This window comes from Muntiacus reevesi, chromosome 13, assembly GCF_963930625.1.
Source record: "Muntiacus reevesi chromosome 13, mMunRee1.1, whole genome shotgun sequence".
In the NCBI taxonomy this organism is placed as follows: domain Eukaryota; kingdom Metazoa; phylum Chordata; class Mammalia; order Artiodactyla; family Cervidae; genus Muntiacus; species Muntiacus reevesi.
Genome location: NC_089261.1, coordinates 3058102 through 3079134, shown reverse-complemented (window position 1 = coordinate 3079134; position 21033 = coordinate 3058102).

The following is a 21033-nucleotide window of genomic DNA, read 5'->3' as shown; positions in this document are numbered from 1 at the left end:
TGTGGCCTGCCTGCCCTGGGCCTCCTGGGTCTGCAGACCTGCAGCCGTGGGGCTGGGCTCTGTCCATCCCGGTCCTGAAGGGAGGACAGGGAACAGACAGCTGGGAAATTGAGACAAGATACAGCCTGTCATCTTCTTCTTGGAGAATTTTCAAGTGTCACATACCTTGCATAAATACCTACTACACTTGAAAAACCTTCTGTTTCATGATAAATCTACTCCCAACTATGCATTCAATTTATGTGAAGTCTCAGGGAAAAGCAAAACTAAACAAAATAGTTCCTGATACTGCTGAAATGCTCCCTGATCATCCATGTGTGATGAACCAGAACCGAACTTGAGACTCATCCTGGTCTATCTTTATGGGTTCGTTGATAATAACTCATTTCCTCTCTGTTTCCAAATACAAACAGAATCCCGCTGTGCCCAGATACACAGGGTCCCTCACAGGTACTTGGCAGGACGATGAAGAAGCAGAAGTCCAGCATCTGTGACCTGGAGACCTTCGGGGGGGTGCTGTCCCACCACTGGACATCACGCTCCTGCTCCCGGATTTGTGCTCTGCCCTGAACCCTGACACTTAGGGAAGCTGGGTGCCTCCCTTTCTCTGGGGACTGTATCCTGAGAAGCCCCTCATTGCCCGGTACTGGAAGACCCTCCCCATTAGAACGTGGTCTCAGATTCATCACTTGCTCGTTTTCTCCTCTTTTCCCTCATGACCTCTCCCAATTGCACTCCCTGGTTCTTTATTTGAGATGATATTGGATAAATATCACTCTTTTCAACACAGACCATGTGAAACCACCCCTATTAATTCTATGGAGTCTAACACATGAACTTGGACTGTATTCACTGAAGATCAGGTAACAGGTCAAAAGGGTTTCTAAGTCTAGCAATGCAGGAGGAAACCCTAAAAAGGATGAGATTCCCATTTATAGCCATAATCTCTTACATCGAGCATTTTAAACAGAAAGGTTATGAAACCAGACTAAAAACATCTTCTATATATTGGAGTCACAAATAAACACTGTCAGGATCTGGGCATAATCTAGAAAATGACATGCTTTCCCTAAGAACATAATCTCTTGGCAAAGACAGAAATAAGAAGAGAGATGGGCATTTGGGGCTGGGACGCCTCCTGGAGACCCTGCAAACACAACATCAAGCACGTTTCAACCTGGGAGAATCATGACAGAATCACGATCAGGTATAACCCATGGACACTCTGCGACTTTGAAGCCTTGAATGTGATTCGAGGCTGTTGTGCTCTGGTAGTGACCCCAGGAGCCAGGCAGCGCAAACTGAGACATCAGAGAATCTGAAATTACAGCAGCGTTCCTATGAGTCGGCAGGTCATTAGTGCCCTGGAGAGATCAATGACCAACCACAAACCACACGGAGGGGACTCGTTCTACTGCCCTGGGCGCTGACATCAGGAAGACCCTCCTGCAAGTGTGAGGAAGCCCTTCCAGGGGGCTGTGGTGTGAAGCGCGGGAGGAGGAGTCTGAGTCCAGCAGGGGGCGCTGTGGGGCTGGTCCTGAGAGCTCAGGGTCCTGGCCAGGTGGCTGGCACCTCCTCCCCGGGCTCTTGCCCACGCGGGCAGCAGGGTCCTCACTGGAGGGTGACGTTCCTGCACCTGGGCCCCCAGAGGACACGACAGCTCTCAGCTCAGAGCCACGGGCTTGCCTCTCAGCTCCTGCTCCTCTGTATCGTCCTGGAGGTGATCTGATGTCTAAGCAAAGAGCAATGAACATCGCACAACAGAAATGAACTTGCGTCAATAAACTCTGCCATATTTCAATTATCTCTTTCTTATTTTGCTGTATTGTTCCTCATTTTTCAATGTTGTCTAGTGACATATGTGGAAACTGATATTTTGTTTTTGCCTCCCTAATAATTTATTTTCAATGTTTTTAAATATCTCTTCAATTAAAAATTTGATAGGTATAAAATACCCATTTAATCCAACTGTATCAGCAAATATTTTCATAATAGGAAAAAGATTCAAGACAAATACTTCTGTAATATGAGTTGCCTCTCTCTAGCATGTATAGCGGAAAAGGCAGTGGCAACCCACTCCAGTACTCTTGCCTGGAAAATCCCATGGATGGAGGAGCCTGGTAGGCTGCAGTCCATGGGGTTTCTAAGAGTTGGACATGACTGAGAGACTTTACTTTCACTTTTCACTTTCATACATTGGAGAAGGAAATGGCAACCCACTCCAGTGTTCTTGCCTGGAGAATCCCAGGGACGGGGGAGCATGGTGGGCTGCAATCTCTGGGGTCGCATGGAGTCGGACACGACTGAAGCAACTTACCAGCAGCAGCAAGAATAGACAAAATAAGAAAATCATGTGAATTTTAATAAATAGCTCATTTATCAGGGAATGAAACATGAATAAAAAATAAAAGCTTTATCTCACACTGAGATAAGCACCAATTTTGTTCCTCATCTTCCCCAGTTATTTCGGAGAGTCTATGCTCTTGCTTAATCTTCTTACACCCTCCATAGCAGAAAGTCAATTGAAGGAAGTTTTAAACGTTTCATGTTTGCACCGAGGTGTTCACACACTGTTACTTTTATTTTCCATCATGTGACGCATGTGACACCGTGGACATTCCCCGAGTGCGTCACCAGGGGGCGCTGTGCACGCCCTCAGAACTGGCGGAACCTGAACTCACCAGATGGTCCCCTGACCTGGGCTGGTCCCCGGGCTCACTGGACTGAGTTGGAAGTCTCAGCAGGTGCTTCCTCTCAGGAGACAGACTTAGAGCCCCGACCCCTCAAGCTCTGGGAATGAAGCTTCAAACAGGACTGAGGACCCAGAATTAGAGGGCGTCCTGTTCAGGGTCATCAGACTCTACCCCGTTTCCCAGGAGCAGAGAGGGGAGGAGCCCCCAGAGCCGAGCCCCCTGCATCCCTCAGCTCCCCCTGCCTCAACTCTTTCCTAAGGGCTCCTCCCCTCCTCTTACGATTCATGACTTTGCTACCCAATCCCGGGCTCCTCTTCATTATACAACCCGCCCACGAGATGTCCTCCAGAGGCCCTCTCAGTCCTGACCCCTTAAGCAGCCAGGACGCCATGGACAGACTCATCCTGAAGGGTCTGAGGGGAGGCCAGAGATAGCCCTGAGGTCATGGGGGACATAGTGGTGGATTTTGGCCCTAAGGCAGGGACAGTGCACAGAGCAGGGAGCAGGATCGCTCCCTGAGGGGCTCTGATCAGCAGGTCACAGGACGCGTATCTGGGCTGGACACCAGGGCGCTCGGGGGCCGTTCTTGAGGGTTTGTGGGTGAGAGCTGGGCCCACTCCTGGCACTGCATGGTGGCTTCAGCTCAGGGATCCCAGCTGTGACCTCCCACCCCTGAGGCCTCCACAGCCACTCTCCTGCCTACGCCCTAGGCACCCTCAGAAACAGGGACCTGATCCAGAGCCCAGGGAGGGGTCAGAGAGCTGCAGGGTGTGTGTGGGGGGTAATGGTGGGGTTATTTGCATGAAAGGACCATCCCCCTCAGAGTATGAAGAGGGGAAGGAGCGGTGTGGGGATGTTGTGCTCAGCTGTTGGGGCCACAGGACACCTTGACCTTGTCCACCATGGCCTGGTCCCCTCTGCTCCTCATCGTGGTTGCTCTCTGCACAGGTGACTGGATGGGGAGACAGTGGAAGGGCCCTGAGAAGATGCATGTCCATTTTCCCTTCTCTTCTTCCTTAAGCCCACAGTCACCATCTCTGTCTCTCCCCCTTCCAGGATCCTGGGCCCAGGCTGCTGTCAGCCGCCCTCTGTGAACAGGACTTTGGCTAGAGGATCACCATCTCTTGTACTGGAAACAGGAGAAACACTGGGGTCATTATGTGAGCTGGAACCAACAGCTCCCAGGATCTGCACCCACACTTCTGATCTATGAAAACAGCAAACGACCCTCAGGGGTCCCAGCTCCAAGTCGGGCAAGTCGGCCTCTCTGACCACTTCAGATCAGGCTGAGGACGACACTGATTATTACTGTTTCTCATGGGCTGACGGCGTGAAAGTGCACGGTGCTTCAGGCCCAAGTGTAAGGAGACAAAAGCCTGCTTCCCCCACAGCCAGGGGCTCCCAGGGCAAGGTTTTGCCCCTCCCCTCCTGGGGTCACTGAGAGTACGGAATCCAGGGGCCTGAGTGTCCCCTGACTCAGCACAGCTGCCCCCTCAGCTCGACTCCCCTCCCCAGGGCAGCAGCTCACGAGGGCTGGTCACACACCCCTGGATGAAGGAGCTGCTGACAGCAGTTGCCCCCGGTTCCCAGGTCGGAGTCAGCAGCACAGAGCAGGGGGGGCAGTGCCGCCCCTGCAGGGTCAGTGGGCAGTGAACACACATCCCTGACCTTCCGCCACAGAAGGATCTCCTGTTAAAGGAAAAGGAAATGGAACTCAGAGTTTCTTCAAGTAATTTCCACACAGACCAGGATCCAGTAAAAATTGTCCCTTCTATCAAGAACCAGGAAAGTAAATATTGAAAGGAAGTGAGATGGCATAGACATCAATGCTGAGATGCTCAGATGATGAAATCAGGTGACAGATATTTTTAGAGACAAATCATCAAATTTATTTGATGAGCAAATACAAATACTCTTGGGTCCAAAGGAAAAGGATATAAATGGAAGGGAAAAGAATCATGAGAACAAGATAGTCAGAATAATCTGAAAATCCAGTGGGTGAAAATAAAAAAGTTTTCTGTATACTATCAAAGATATGCAATATTTATTATTTAATTCATTTATTTGTTCACTGGTAAGGTATTTGGTGACTGGAAAAAAGGCAACCCCACCTTCCAGGTGTCACAAGGGGAAAAGAACCTGCCTACCAATGCAAAAGACATAAGAGATGTGGGTTCTATCCCAGGGTTGGGAAGATTCTCTGGAGCAACAAACGGCAGCCCACTGCATTGTCCTTGCCTGCAGAATCCCATGGACAGAGGAGCCTGGTGGGCTACAGTCCATGGGGTCAAAAGAGTCAGAGGGGATTGAGAACCAAGCAACTGAGCAGCACCTTGCTCACACTTTCAACACCATGAAGGTTCCAGAGTGCGTCACCAGGGGGCGCTGTTTATCAGCTCCGAACTGGCAAAACCTCAACACACCCACGTGGTCCCCTGACCTGGCCCTGCGCGGGGCTGGGTGGCCTGAGTTGGACGTGACAGCAGGTGCCTCTTCTCAGGGGACAAACTCTGAGCCGCGGCCCCCAGGCCTCCTCCTGGGAGTGAGGCTGCACATGGAGCCGAGCACCGAGGATTGGAGGGTGAAGGGGTGAGGTAGTCATCAGTCCCCACCCTCTTCTCAGAAACAGAGGAGGGGAGGAGACCCCGGAGCCCACCCCGGGCACCCCTCCAGCTCTGCTCAGCCTGCTCCTGCTCCTCCTCATCTCTTTGCTAAGAGCCTCCCCTCCAGCTCCCCTCACTCATGACTTTCCTCCCAATCGTGGGCCTGTCTCTTTCTACAGACCTACAGTGTTGACCTCCATGGTGATGACCCAGTTCACTCTATCAGAAGATCATGGACATGTTTCCAAATCTTCCTGAACTTTACACTCACTTCCTCGGCCCCTCCTTGAACCTCTCTAACCCTTCTTCCCGAGAAGCCTCAGGGCTCTGGCTCTCAGGTGTGACCCCAGGTTTCCCCTCCGTGCTCCTCCCCAGGTTCCCCTTGTGTCCCAGGGGATTTTGAATCCCTCGTGTGGCTGATTTATCCCCTGTATCCTCACACTCTGTCCTGTGTGCCATCCGGTGGGGCATCATGTGGGGAGAGAAACCGTGGTCCTGAGACCTGGGAAATGATTCCTGGCTGAGGAGTGTCTGTGCTCAGCTGCTGTGGGATTGATTTTATGCACTGTGAGCAGAGAAGCTGTTGGGGCCCTCGACTGGGAAAGCAGAGGCTCTCCTGGGGCTCTGCCCCCGGGGCGATCACTGCTGCTCCTACTGGCCCATGTCTAAGTCAGCTCTGCTCCCCGTGGTCACGTCTGAGTGTCCTGAGAACAACGACCTGCAGTGTCATGTCCTGTCCCTCATCTCAGTTCTGAGACCACCCATGGCTCTGATTATTCAGTCTGCTCTGTTGTCACAGATAGAACGTCCTGCTGCAACGTAAAAGTCCTTCATTGGAGATGCCATACATGTCACAAAGTCTTTAAAATTATCTTATTTAAAGAACACAGGCTACATGGAAAATTATGTTTTAGAAACTGTACCATGGCAATGCAAAATTAAAACAGAGCCAGAGTTGCAGACCATTTAGTGATTTAACAACATCATCTTCAGTTAAATTTAGGCATCTATTTTAAGTGATGACCTTAGACTTTTACTAATCCTTAAACACACTTTTGTTCATCTAAAATCTGAAAGTCACACACCACTGTGTAGCACTCACATGCACTACAGGGTAAGGTACAGTTGGCTGCTGTTTCCCGTCCACACAGCCTGAAGGGTGTAATTTCAAAACCACTTTGGGGAAAGCTGCCTCTTAAGAGCTCTGATCACCAGGTCAGGATGTGTGTTTGTGCCGGGACACCAGGGGGCGATCGGAGGCCTTTCCTGAGTGTCTGGACCTGTGAGAGCAGAGACCAGTCCCCTGGCACTTCCTGGTTTTTTCTGCTCAGGGTTCCCGCTGTGACCTCCCACCCCCAAGCCCCAGGCAACCCAGCCTCTGACCACAACTGGCCTCCCTCAGGCACGGGAAGCTGACCCAGGTCTCAGAGGTCACCAGAGCATTGTGGGAGTTGGGGGAGGACGGTCATTTGCATGAAAGGCCCCGCCCCCTCTCAGAGTATGAAGAGGGGAAGGAGCGGTGTGGGGACGCTCTGCTCAGCTATGGGGCCACAGAAGGCAGGACGCCCTGACCATGCCCACCATGGCCTGGTGCCCTCTGCTCCTCACCCTGGTCGCTCTCTGCACAGGTGACTGGATGGGGGGACAGGGGAAGGGTCTTGGGAAGACTCTCGGGCCCCGCTCCCTGCTCTCGTGCCTGGACCCCCGAGTCACCATCTCTGTCTCTCTCCCTTCCAGGATCCTGGGCCCAGGCTGTGCTGACTCAGCCGTCCTCCGTGTCCGGGTCTCCGGGCCAGAGGGTCAGCATCACCTGCTCTGGAAGCAGCAACAACTTTGGTAGTGGTTATGTGACCTGGTTCCAACAGCTCCCAGGATCGGCCCCCAGAACCCTCATCTATGGTGCAAGCAGTCGAGCCTCGGGGGTCCCCGACCGATTCTCCGGCTCCAGGTCTGGGAACACAGCCACCCTGACCATCAGTTCGCTCCATGCTGAGGACGAAGGGGATTATTACTGCGAAGCTGCTGACAGTAATAGTTATCATGGCACAGTGCTCCAGGCCAGGGGGGAAGTGAGACAAAAACCTTCTCTGCTCCAGACATGGGCCTCCCGGGGCTGAAACATCTCTGTCAAAGCAGACACTGTAGCAGCAGCTCTGAAATGGACATAAATCGTGTTTCATTTCACACAGTGGGAACACGAATGTTTGGCCATACTTCACAGCTTACTGCCAAGGTTTTCACCCCAACGCCCTAGACTGCTCTTCCCAGTCCTTCTGCTCCACGTGAGACCATTTAGTGGAAAGCAAGTTCGTTCAAAGCACCATGTTCAAACACTATCATTTTAATCTCTGATCTTGAGTAGTGTGTTTTCCTATTATTTTCAACTGATAATTTAGAAGAATCTCAACTTAATGGCTGTATTGTTAGCTGTCGTCTCTAAGGTTGTAGGTATATGAATTCCACCTCTGGTTATCTTTGGTTTCTCTCACACAGGACAGCTCAGCCGCAAAAGCTGGTTGGTGTGGGAGTCCACACTGCAGCCTTGATGCCCTGGACCTTTGACACCATCAGTGGTGTCACGGCCCGTGTGTGGGGAGACCCCTGTCCCCCCAGACCACAGGTGACGCTGTGGCGCCCTGCACCCTGAGCAGGGACATCACTGTCGCCGCTGTGCTCTATACTGGGACCAGCAGAAGCCAGCGAGGCCTCCTCAGCCCTCCTGTCCTACCACTCAGACTCCAGGAAGAACCAGGCTCCGGGGTCCCCCGTGGGATTTCTGGATGCAAAGGTGCCTCGTGTGACGGAGGGCTCCTGCTCATCGCTATGCTGGAGCCTGAGGACGAGGCTGACTCTGACCGTGCAGGCTGGTACAACAGGGCTTCTCACAGAGACACAGGCAGATGGAAACTGGGACGAGAACCTCAGCCTGTCAGGGGCTTGTTCTTAGAGAACTGTCAAATTTTAAATAAATTCCCTAGAATCAATGAATTCCTGGGGCATGTTCTAGTTCATAATAATTGTACTCCCAATTGTTCAGTCAGTTTTGCTGAAGTCTCAGAAAATGTAAACAGATTCTGACACCAGCGAAGTGCACCCTGATCATCCATGTGATCAAGAGAGCCGTGGACCTGAGCTCCCTCCCCTGAGATCAGGAGCAGGAGGCTTTCCCAGATGCGTCTTCAGCAGAGTCTGTGGACCATCCCAGCAGGCGGATTGACCCCAGGGCGTGCACTCTGCTCCTGAAGGGTCAGAGCAGAGACCCTGAGGAGTGAGGGGCCCCCCTGACACATCCCAGGAGGCAGGGTAGCACGGGAGTTGTTCTCCTGACCCAAGGTGCTGGCTGTGTTCTGCCCGCCCCTGCTCTCCTCTCCACCCCTTCGGAGCATTTCCTACTTCAGAGTCGGGGTGGTCTGTGGACTGTCAGGAGCAGGGGCTCCACAATATATGCCCAAGGCCCTCTGCTTATGATGCCCCTGAGGAGCCCAGACCCGAGAGCACCATCTCCTGCAGAGGGAGAAGCAGGGACACGGGATCCCCATGGCAATGATGACCAGGGATTCCAGGCACAGCCTTGCCTTTGTGACCCAGGACAGAGGTGAGGGACACTGAGAGGTTCAGCCCTGCTCTCTGGCTGCTGGTTGGTCCACACGACCTCCTTGATCACTTTGGACCCCATCCTGATGAGGCGGCTGGTCATCAGTGTCACACACCTCATCACTAAGCACAGCCAAAGACAATTCCCGTGTGATGGTGATGTTTGATGAAAGTTTGCCCTCTACTCCAGGGTAGGACCCATCACTTCCCTCAGCCTGATGGTGACATCAGCAGTGTTGGGTTAGGTCTCTGCTGTCACTTGTGCTGTTAAATCCAGGCATTCTCATACCCTCATCCTGATCCAACTTTATGGGTCCATGAAATTGTCTCCCTTTCTCTCTGGTCTCCAAATCCAAGCAGAATGCCCATGTGCCCAGATACACAGGGTCCCTCCAGGTACTGAGCAGGATGATGAGGAAGCAGAAGTCCAGCATATGTGCCCTGGAGCCCCAGGGAGCCTCTCCCATACCCCAAACATCCCTGTCCTGCTCCAGGCTTTGTGCTCTGCCTCAACCCTGACCCTTAGGGAAGCTGGGTCCTCCGTTTCCCCGGGGATTGCTCCCCTCCTCTCCAGGTACTGGGAGACCCTCCCCACTAGGATGCGCCTCTTACACTCCTCATTTGCCCATATCCTCGTGTTTTGCCTCATGGTCTCTCCTACGTTTCCCTCCCTGGTCCCTTGTTTTAGATAATATTGGATAAATGTAACTATTTTGGACATGAGACCTTATAATCCCACCTCCATTATATCTCCATGGATTCTAACAATTGAAGATTAGAAGGTTAGACTTCACCATGTCCAGTGAAGATCAGGTAATGGTCATAAGTGTTTCTCAACCAGCGATGAAACAGGAGCCCAGACAAGGATGAGATTCCCATTTATAGGCATAATCTTTTGTAGCAAATGTTTAATATAGAAAGATTACAAAATTAGACTAAAAATATCTTTAAATATCTGAGTCAAAAAGTAGTACTCTGAGTACCGTGATTAAGGGTAAATGAGAACCCCTGGAAGAGATCAAGAAGAGATTTGTTGTACCTGAGAGCCTCCTATTCTCTTTGCAGAGAGAGAAGAACACAGCCATGCAGTCTGGGCTGGGAAGGTCCTGGGAGGTCCTGCAAATTCAGCCTTGACTACATATCAACCTGGGAAGGAAATTCAGACAGAATCATGACCAGGCACAACCCATGGGCACACTGGGTGTTTGAATCCTGGGACTTGGTTCAGGTGGTTGTGTTCTGGTAGTGAACCCACGAGCTAGGCAGAGCAAATTCAGACATCAGGGAATCCTGAAATTCATTAGTTTATCAGCATATGGTTCAGGGGTCTGAGGTCATTGGGTACCTGGAAAAATTAATGACCAGGCCCAAACTCGACGAAGGGGATTCATTCTACTGCCCTGGGAGGTGACATCAGGAAGACCCTCCTGCAAGTGTGAGAAAGCCCTTCCAGGAGGCTGTAGTGTGAAGTGAGGGAAGGAGGAGTTCTGAGTCCAGCAAGGGGCGCTGTGGGCCTGGTGTTGAGAGCTCAGGGTCCTGGCCAGGCAGGCTGGCATCTCCTCCCCTGGCTCTTGCCCACGTGGGCAGCAGGGTCATCACTGGAGGGTGACGCTTCTGCACCTGGGCCCCCAGGGACACGACCGCTCTCAGCTCAGAGACACAGGCTTGCCTCTCAGTTCCTGCTCGTCTGTCATGGGATCAGTGCCCAGACCTGACATCCAACCAAAGACAGAGGGACGGTCATACAACAAAAATGAACTTCCTGCAGTAACCTCGACCTCCAGGGATGCCTGGACAGGGGACGAGAGACCCCTGCAGAGGGGCTGCCCCATTGCCGTCAGAACGCGCAATGTTCACAGTGGGTGAGGGCTGCAGGAAAGTACCCTTTGTCACCATCTGTGTCATTTGAAATTATCCCTGTTGTGTTATTTGGCAGTGTCAACATTTTATAGTGAACTATGGAAACTGATATTGTTTCAGGTTTTGTGGCTGCCTTACTCGTTCTTTTCCATTATCTTAATACTTTATATTCACACTTGTAACATGAAATATATGAAATCACAAGTTCCGCCAAACTGTCATCAATATGTTCACATAATAAGAAAAAAATGAAGTAGGAATATATATTTTTCACCTCTATAAGTTGAGGTTCTGAAACACCTGTGACAAAAATCATGTGAATTTTAATAAACAGCTATTTTAGAGCAATCCAATATGAATACAAAATTTGAATAGAATTTACATTTTTATGTCAAAGAAACAAGAGATGAACAAGACATTTCCCGACTCTTCCACACATGTTAACACTTGAGGTGTCTGAGTTCCTTCTCATCCTCATTGCCCCCACATCCCTCCTTCCTCCCAAGTCCACCGACTCCACAGCAGAACCACAGGGAAGGGAGTTTTACTGTGTCCACGATGCTCACCACACGTACCTGTTCACACATGGTGTTCTTTTCTATTTCTGATGATGAGACATGTATGCCAGCTTTGTTGGAACTGAACTTGCCAGCTATCATCATTGCATGATGACATGGTGACCTTTACCCCTAAAATCCACAGTTCTATTGACATTACTCCACATGGTCATGGCTGTTTACAGCACAGGAGGCTGTCACTGCAAACCTGGCCGTGTGTCTCTACATGTCTCTTCCCACCTCCCGTCCTGCTCCCCCCACCGCTGGGACTAGAGACAGTTTAAAGATTGCATTCTAGGGCCACTCCTTACCCTTCTCACCAGACACAGGTTCTGGATACTCTACTAGGCTCAGGGTTGGAGGAGGAGGACAGACGGCATCACACAGACGGGACACAGGGGTTCCCTGAGAAAGACAGACAACATTCTAAAGATGGTCTCAGGTTTGGAAAAAGCTATATTATTGGGGCAAGAGAGGAAGACTTAAGAGAAAGGAATGGCAACCCACCCCAGTATTCTTGCCCAGAGAATACCCTGGACAGAGGAGCCTGTCCATAGGATTGCACAGAGTCGAGGATGACTGAAGCGACTTATAGCAGCAGAGGAAGACTTGCAAACTCCCCATTGAGGCTCAGACTCTCCAGGGAGGGGAGAGAGGACCGAAGTCATCAAGGTCATGCGAGCACATTTGCTGTGAGACGTCACCCCATCACTCAGGGGCTCCTTCTGGTTCTGTCCCCACTCTGTGTGTTCCAGCATCTGCCTCCTTCAAGTCCCCCAACACCAGGGGACCTCAGGTGACCTGGGCAGGGAGAGGGGGAAGTGATTTGCATGAGGACCCTCCTCCTCCTGTTGGGCTGGAGGCATGAAAAGGCCCAGGACCCCACCTTAGCCTGCTGTTGTCATGTCCTGTCCCTCATCTCAGATCTGAGACCCACCCATGGCTCTATAACTCAGTCTGCCCTGTTTTCACAGATAGAACGTCCCGGTGTGACGTAAAAATCCCTCAGTGGAGATGCCATTCGTGTCAGAAGGTCTTTACAGTTATCCTGTTTAAAGAACACAGGCTACAAGGAAAATTATGTTTTAGAAATATTACCATGTTGGAGATCATTTAGTGATTTAACAACAACATCTTCAGTTAAATTTAGGCATCTATTTTAAATGATGACCTTAGACTTTTACTAATCCATGAACACATTTTTGTTGATTTAAAATCTTGAAGTCACACATTCACAGTGTAACACTCACATGCACTACAGGGTAAGGTAGAGTTGACTGTTGTTTCCAATCCAGACACAGCCTGAAGCGTGTAATTTCAAAACCAATTTGGGGAAAGTTGGCTCTTTTTTCTTCATTTATTTTTATTCGTTGGAGGCTAATTACTTAACAATTTTGCAGTGGTTTTTGCCATACATTGACATGAATCAGCCATGAATTTACATGTGTTCATCATCCCGATCCCCCCTCCAACCTCCCTCCCCATCCCATCCCTCTGGGTCATCCCAGTGCACCAGCCCCGAGCCCTTGTCTCATACATCCAATCTGGACTGGCGATCTGTTTCACACTTGATGATATACATGATTCGATGCTGTTCTCTCAGATCATCCCATCCTCGCCTTCTCCCATAGAGTCCAAAAGTCTGTTCTATACATCTGTGTCTCTTTTTCTGTCTTGCATATAGGGTTATAATTACCATCTTTCTCAATTCCATATATATGCGTTAGTATACTGTATTGGTCTTTATCTTTCTGGCTTACTTCACTCTGTATAATGGGCTCCAGTTTCATCCGTCTCATAGAACTGATTCAATTGTATTCTTTTTTATGGCCGAGTAATATTCCATTGTGTCTATGTACCACAGCTTCCTTATCCGTTCGTCTGCTGATGGGCATCTAGGTTGCTTCCATGTCCTGGCTATTATAAACAGTGCTGCGATGAACATTGGGGTGCACGTGTCTCTTTCAGTTCTGGCTGCCTCGGTGTGTATGCCGAGGAGTGTGATTGCTGGGTCATATGGCAGTTCTATTTCCAGTTTTTTTAAGTATTCTCCACACTGTTCTCCATAGTGGCTGTACTCGTTTAAATTCCAACCAACAGTGTAAGAGGGTTCCCTTTTCTCCACATGGTCTCCAGCATTAGTTGCTTGTAGACTTTCGGATAGCAGCCATTCTGACTGGCATGTAATGGTGCCTCATTGTGGTTTTGATTTGCATTTCTCTGATAATGAGTGATGTTGAGCATCTTTTCATGTGTTTGTTAGCCATCTATATGTCATCTTTGGAAAAATGTCTGTTTAGATCTTTGGCCCATTTTTGATTGGGTCATTTATTTTTCTGGAATTGTGCTGCAGCAGTTGTTTGCATATTTTGAGATTAATCTTTTGTCTGTTTCTTCATTTGCTATTATTTTCTCCCTTTCTGAAGGCTGTCTTTTCACCTGGCTTATAGTTTCCTATGTTGTGCAAAAGCTTTTAAGTTTAATTAGGTCCCATTTGTTTATTTTTGCTTTTATTCCAATATTCTGAGAGGTGGGTCATAGATGATCTTGCCGTGATTTATGTCAGAGAGTGTTTTGCCTGTGTTCTCCTCTAGGAGTTTTATAGTTTCTGGGCTTACATTTAGATCTTTAATCCATTTTGAGTTTATTTTTGTGTATGGTGTTAGAAAGTGTTCTAATTTCATTCTTTTACAAGTGGTTGACCAGTTTTCCCAGCACCACTTGTTAAAGAGATTGTCTTTTTTCCATTGTATATCCTTGCCTCCTTCGTCGAAGATAAGGTGTCCATAGGTACGTGGGTTTATCTCTGGGCTTTCTATTCTGTTCCATTGATCTATAGTTCTGTCTTTGTGCCAGTACCATACTGTCTTGATGACTGTGGCTTTTTAGTAGAGCCTGAATTGAGGCAGGTTGATTCCTCCAGTTCCATTCTTCTTTCTCAAGATTGCTTTTGCTATTCGAGGTTTCTAGTATTTCCATACAAATTGTGAAATTATTTGTTCTCGTTCTGTGAAGAATACAGTTGGTAGCTTGATAGGGATTGCATTGAATCTATAGATTGTTTCGAGTAGTATACTCATTTTCACAAAATTGACTCTGCCAATCCATGAACACGGTATATTTCTCCATCTATTTGTGTTCTCTTCGATTTCTTTCATCAGTGTTTTATAGTTTTCTATGTATAGGTCTTTTGTTTCTTTAGGTAGATACACTCTTAAGTATTATATTCTTTTTGTTGCAATGGTGAATGGTATTGTTTCCTTCATTTCTCTTTCTGTTTTTTCATCGTTAGTGTATAGGAATGCAAGGGATTTCTCTGTGTTAATTTTATATCCTGCAACTTTACTATATTCATTGATTATCTCTAGTAATTTTCTGGTAGAGTCTTTAGGGTTTTCTATGTAGAGGATCAGACTCTTTAGAGCTCTGATAATCAAATCAGGATGTGTGATTGTGCCAGGACACCAGGGGGTGATCGGAGGCCTTTCCTGGGTGTCTGGATCTGTGAGAGCAGAGACCAGTCCCCTAGTACTTCTGGTGCTTTCTCCTCATGGTTCCCAGCTGTGACTTCCCACCCCCAAGCTCCACGCAACCCCATGTCTAACTACAACTGGCCTCCCTCAGGCACAGGAAGCTGACCCAGGTTCCAGAGATCATCAGAGCACCGTGGGAATTGGGGGGGAAGACGGTCATTTGCATGAAATGATCCTCCCCCTCTCAGAGTATGAAGAGGGGAAGGAGCGGTGTCGGGACGCTCTGCTCAGCTGTGGGGCCACAGACGGCAGGAGGCCCTGACCATATCTACCATGGCCTGGCCCCTCTGCTCCTCACTCTGTTCTGTTTCTGCACAGGTGACTGGATGGGGGGACAGGGGAAGGCTCTTGGGAAGACTCACGGGCCCTGCTCCCTGTGCTCGTTCTTGGACTCCAGAGTCACCATCTCTGTCTCTCTCCCTTTCAGGATCCTGGGCCCAGGTTGTGTTGACTGAGCTGTCCTCCGTGTCCGGGTCCCTGGGCCAGAGGGTCAGCATCACCTGCTTTGGAGCAGCAGCAACGTTGGTTGTGGTAATAATGTGGACTGGTACCAACAGCTCCCAGGATCAGCCCCCAGAACCCTCATCTATCGTGCTACCAGTCGAGCCTCTGGGGTCCCCGACCGATTCTCCAGCTCCAAGTCTGGGAACACAGCCACCCTAACCATCAGTTCGCTGCAGGCTGAGGACGAGGGGGATTATTATTGTGCATCTGTTGACAGTAGTAGTCATCATGGCACAGTGGTCCAGGCCAGGGAGGAAGTGAGACAAAAACCTGCTCTCCCCCAAGTCATGGGCCGACCAGGGCTGAACCATCTTCTGCCAAGGCAGCCACTTCGGCTGTCTGTTTTATTTAAAACTGGGGTCTGAGCCCCACACCACGAGCTTCGTCCCAGAAGTCCTTTCAGATCTCCTTTCTTCCCGATTCCCAAGCCTTTTCTTTGGCAACCACATATTATATGATTCTCTGAAATTGAGCAGAAGGCCCTGAATGCCAGAGGCAGGTCCTGGCAGACAGAGTCCCTGACACTCAGGTCAGACCCAGAGAGATACAGTCCAGCTGAGTCTGATTCAGGACACTTCAGCTCCTTGGCCATCCCTGGGCTGAGCTGAGACCCAGGCTGCTGCTCCTGCCTTTCCTGTGACCGCCTCTCAGGCTCCCCCAGAGCTCCAGACCTGGGGGAACTAGACCAGGCTCTTCTCCCACTGGGGATGCTGGGGCAGCCCAGGTGCTTCCTGCTCAGCTTCTGCTGGACCTTCTGCTGCTGCTGCTCCACCCTGGGTCCAGGTCATCGGGGGCGCTGCCTGTGCATGGAGGCTCCTCCTCTCCCCTCTGTCCTCAGAGTCCCTCCAGCAGCCCATTCCCAGGAGAGGGTCTCAAAGGAAACAGAACATCTGTGTCCCCATCACTGGGGACACAGGGTCTGTTTGTCTTAATCTCAGGGTCCGAGGTGGGAGATCCATCTGTCATCATCTCAGGCCTGGGAGGCCCCCACTGCCCTCTGCCCTGTCTCCTGCACAGGGAGCAGGTCCTGCTGTCAGCCTCCTCTGCCCTCATGGTGTTCGGGGATCAGGCAGGGTGGACTCAGCTGGGTTCGGTGACTCTGTGGACACTCAGCCATACTCACCTGCCTGGAAACAGCAATACTGTTGGCACCAAAGGGGCAAGTTGGCTGCCGGCCATCTCTCTCATGTTGAGTCCCGAACTCCTGACCACAGGAGTCACAACCAGCCCTCAGGGGCTCAGCGAGTCTGTCTGTTTCTGGGTCGGGTGGGTCCCCTGACCATCTCTGGACTCCAGCCCAAGGACAAGGCTGACTGTTTTTGCTCAGTTGGGACTCAGAGCTGCTGCTCACAGCAGGCCTCAGGCCAGGAGGAAGTGACCACGGACACTGAGCTCCCGAGCTCACCCCCAGGTGGGGTCACAGAGCACAGGTCTCGATGCCTGTTCCTGGTCCCTGTCACTGTCCTTTCACACGTGTGTGCAGGGTCTGCACAGTTGCTGGGATCGGCTGTGGGCCACAGTTAACAGTGATGTAATTTGGAATAAGTGGGATCATTCCTTCTAATTCTCCCTTTTCCCTTAAGCCTTCAATTTGCCTTATCCTCATGTTTCAAACACACTGCATAATATATCATCTACTGTATCAGAGGATCTTTGCTTAATAGGCTCCAAATTTCACAGTGCAGATCTTTGGCTGGTAGAATCAGACCTCAGACACAGACACACAATTAAAGGCATGTTGTGGGAAGCAGACACTGCAGAAGCAGCTCAGAAGTGGACACATAATCGTATTTTGTTTCACTCGGTGAATGTCGTGGCTGCACTTCACAACTTACTGCCAAGGTTTTCCCCCTACAATCCCACAGCCAATCTTCTCAGTCCTTCTGCTCCTTATAGATCATTTAGAGGAAAGGGAATTTAGAATACTACATGACAATCAACCCATCTTGTTCAGACACAGGATCATTTTCAGATCCGCTTTTGAGTCATGAGTCTTTTTGTTACTTTTATTTGATATTTTGGAAAATCTTAATTTCGTAGTTGTGTTGTTAACTTAATTGTTAAGTATATTGAGTCCACCCCTGTTTATTGATGGTTTCTCTTACCACAGAGGAGCTGATCCCCTGGTGCTGGTGTGGGCATCAACATTGGATCAGCAGCCCTGAACCAGGGAGTGTTGAGATCATCAGTGGTGTCACGACCCGTGTATGGGGAGACCCCTGACCCCCCAGACCACATGTGACGCTGTGGCGCCCTGCACCCTGAGCAGGGACATCACTGTCGCCGCTGTGCTCTATACTGTGACCAGCAGCAGCCAGCGAGCCCTCCTCAGCCCTCCTGTCCTACCACTCAGACTCCAGGAAGAACCAGGCTCTGGGGTCCCCCCCGGGTTTTCTGGATCCAAAGGTGCCTCGGACAACGCAGGGCTCCTGCTCATCTCTATGCTGGAAGCTGAGGACGACGCTGACTCTGACCATGCAGGCTGCTACAACAGGGCTTCTCAGAGTGACACAGGTAGATGGGAAACGGGGACAAAATCCTCAGCCTGTCAGGGGCTTGTTCTCAGAGAACTGTCAAATTTCCAATAAATCCCCCAGAATCAATGAATTCATGAGGTACGTTCTGGTTCATAAGTCTCCTCTCAAATGCACAGTCAATTTTGCTGAAGTCTCAGAAAATGTAAACAGATTCTGACACAACTGAAGTGCACCCTGATCATCCATGTGATCAAGAGAGATGTGGAGCTGAGCTCCCTCACCTGAGATCAGGAGCAGGAGGCTTTCCCAGATGCATCTTCAGCAGAGTCTGTGGACCATCCCAGCAGGAGCACCATCCCCCAGGGTGTGAATGTCGCTCCTGAAGGGTCAGAGCAGAGACCCTGAGGAGTGAGGGGCACCGGTGATACATCCTAGGAGGCAGGGAACCCTGTTAGTGGTTCTCCTACAGACAGGTGCTGGCTCTGTCCTCCCTTCCCCTCCTCTCATTTCCACCCCATTGGAGCATTTCCGACTTCAGGATTAGGATGTTCTGTGGACTGTCAGGAGCAGGGTCTCCCCAAGATGTGCCCATGTCCCTCTGCTTGTGATGTGCCCGATGAGTCCAGATCCGAGGGCCCCATGTCCTGAAGAAGGAGGGAACCCGGGGATCCCCATGGTAATGATGACAAGGGATTCAGGCAAAGCCCTGCCTTTGTGACCCAGGACAGAGGCGAGGGACACTGAGGGATTCAACCCTGCTCTCTGGTTCCAGTTTGGTCCACACGCCCTCCTGGATCACTTTGGACCCCATCCTGATGAGGAGGCTGGTTGTCAGTGTCACACGGCTCACCACTAACCACAGCCACAAGGAATTCCCTTGTGATGGGGATGTCTGATTGAAGTTTGCCCTCTACCCCCGTGTGGGACCCATCACTGCCCTGAGCCTGACGGTGTCATCAGCAGTGGTGGGTTAGGTCTCTGCTGTCACTTGTGCTGCTAAATTCAGGCAATCTCACCTCCTCATCCAGGTTCATCTTTATGGGGTCCATGAAATTGTCTCCCTTTCTCTCTGGTCTCCAAATCCAAGCAGAATGCCCATGTACCCAGATACACAGGGTCCCTCAGAGGTACTGAGCAGGATGATGAGGAAGCAGAAGTCCAGCATCTGTGCCCTGGAGCCCCAGGGGGCCTCTCCATCCCCCACACATTCCTCTCTTGCTCCAGGCTTTGTGCTCTGCCTCAGCCCTGACCCTTAGGGAAACTGGGTCCTCCCTTTCCCCAGGGATTGCTGCCTGAAGAGCCCTTCTCTCCGAGTATTGGGAGACCCTCCCCATTAGATCGCAGTTCTCAGACTCCTCACCTGCTTATTTCCTCATTTGACACATTATCTCTCCCCCTTTTCCCTCCCTGGTCCCTTGTTTGAGATGATATTGGATGAATGTCACTATTTTGGGCACAGACCTTATAAACCCACCTTCATTAAATCTATGTATTCTAATATTTGAAGCTTAGAAGGTTAGACTTCACCATGTCCAGTGAAGATTAGGTACCTGGTCATAAGGATTTCTCAACCAGCAATGAAACAGGAGCCCAGACAAGAATGAGATTCCCATTTATAGGCATAATCTTTTATACCAAAAATTTAATATAAAAAGATTACAAAATTAGACTAAAAACATCTTTAAATACCTGAGTCAAAAAGAAGTACTATGAGGACCATGAACAAGGGTAAATGAGAACCCCTGGATGTGATCAAGAGAGATTTTTTTTACTTGAGAGCCTCCTATTCTCTTTGAAAAGAGAGAAAGCAGAACACAGTCAGGCCGTCCTGCTGGGTAGGTCCCGGGAGGCCCTGCAAATTCAGCCTTGACTCCATATCAACCTGGGAAGGAAACTCAGACAGGATCATGACCAGGAATAACCCACGGGCATGCTGGGTGTTTGAATCCTGGAAATTCAGGTTCAGGTGGTTGTTGTCTGTAGAGAACCCAGGAGATAGGCAGAGCAAACTCAGACATCAGGGAATCCTGAAGTTCATTAGTTTATCAGCATACCGTTCAGGGGTCTGAGGTCTTTAGGTACCTGGAAAAATCATTGACCGGGTCCAAACTAGATGAAGGGGACTCATTCTACTGCCCTGGGAGGTGACATCAGAATGACCCTCCTGCAACTGTGAGAAAGCCCTTCTAGGAGGCTGTGCTGTGAAGGGCGGGAGGAGGAGGTCTGAGTCCAGCAGGGTGCGCTGTGGGCCTGGTCCTGAGAGCTCAGGGTCCTGGCCAGGCAGGCTGGCACCTCCTCCCCTGGCTCTTGCCCCCGTGAGCAGCAGGGTCCTCACTGGAGGGTGACGTTCCTGCACCTGGGCCCCCAGGGGACGCGGCAGCTCTCAGCTCGGAGCCACAGGCTTGCCTCTCAGTTCCTGCTCGTCTGTCATGGGATCAGTGCCCAGACCTGACATCCAACCAAAAAAGGGGGACGTTCATACAACAAAAATGAACTTCCTTCAGTAACCTCGACCTCCAGGGATACCTGGACAGGGGATGAGAGACCCCTGCAGAGGGGCTGCCCTGTTACCGACAGAACGCCCGGTGTTCACAGGGGAGAGGGATGCAGGCAAGGACCCTTTGTCACCTTCTATGTCATTTTAAAATATTTCCTGTTGTGTTTTTTGGCAATTTCAACATTTTATAGTGAACTATGGAGATTGTTATTGCTTCAGTTTTTGTGGCTTCCTTACTTGTTCCTTCCCGTTATATTAATACTTTATATAAATATTTATAATATGAAATATATGAAATCACAAGTTCTGCCAAACTGTCATCAATATGTTCATATAATAAGAAAAAATTAAGTAGGAATATATATTTTTCATCTCTATGAGTTGTAGTTCTCAAACACCTCTGGCAAATTTCATGGGAATTTTAATAAACAGCTACTTTAGCAGTAAATCCAACATGAGTACAAAATAAGAATAGTATTTACATTTTTATGTCAAAGAAACAAGAGATGAACAAGACTTTTCCCATCTCTCCCACACATGTTAACACTTGAGATGTCTGAGCTCCTTCTGATCCTCGTTGCCCCCACATCCCTCCTCCCTCCTGGGTCCATCGGCTCCGGAGCAGAACCACAGGGAAGGGAGTTTTGCAGTGTCCACGATGCTCACCACACATACCTGTTCATACATGATGCTTTTCTATTTCTATGATGAGACA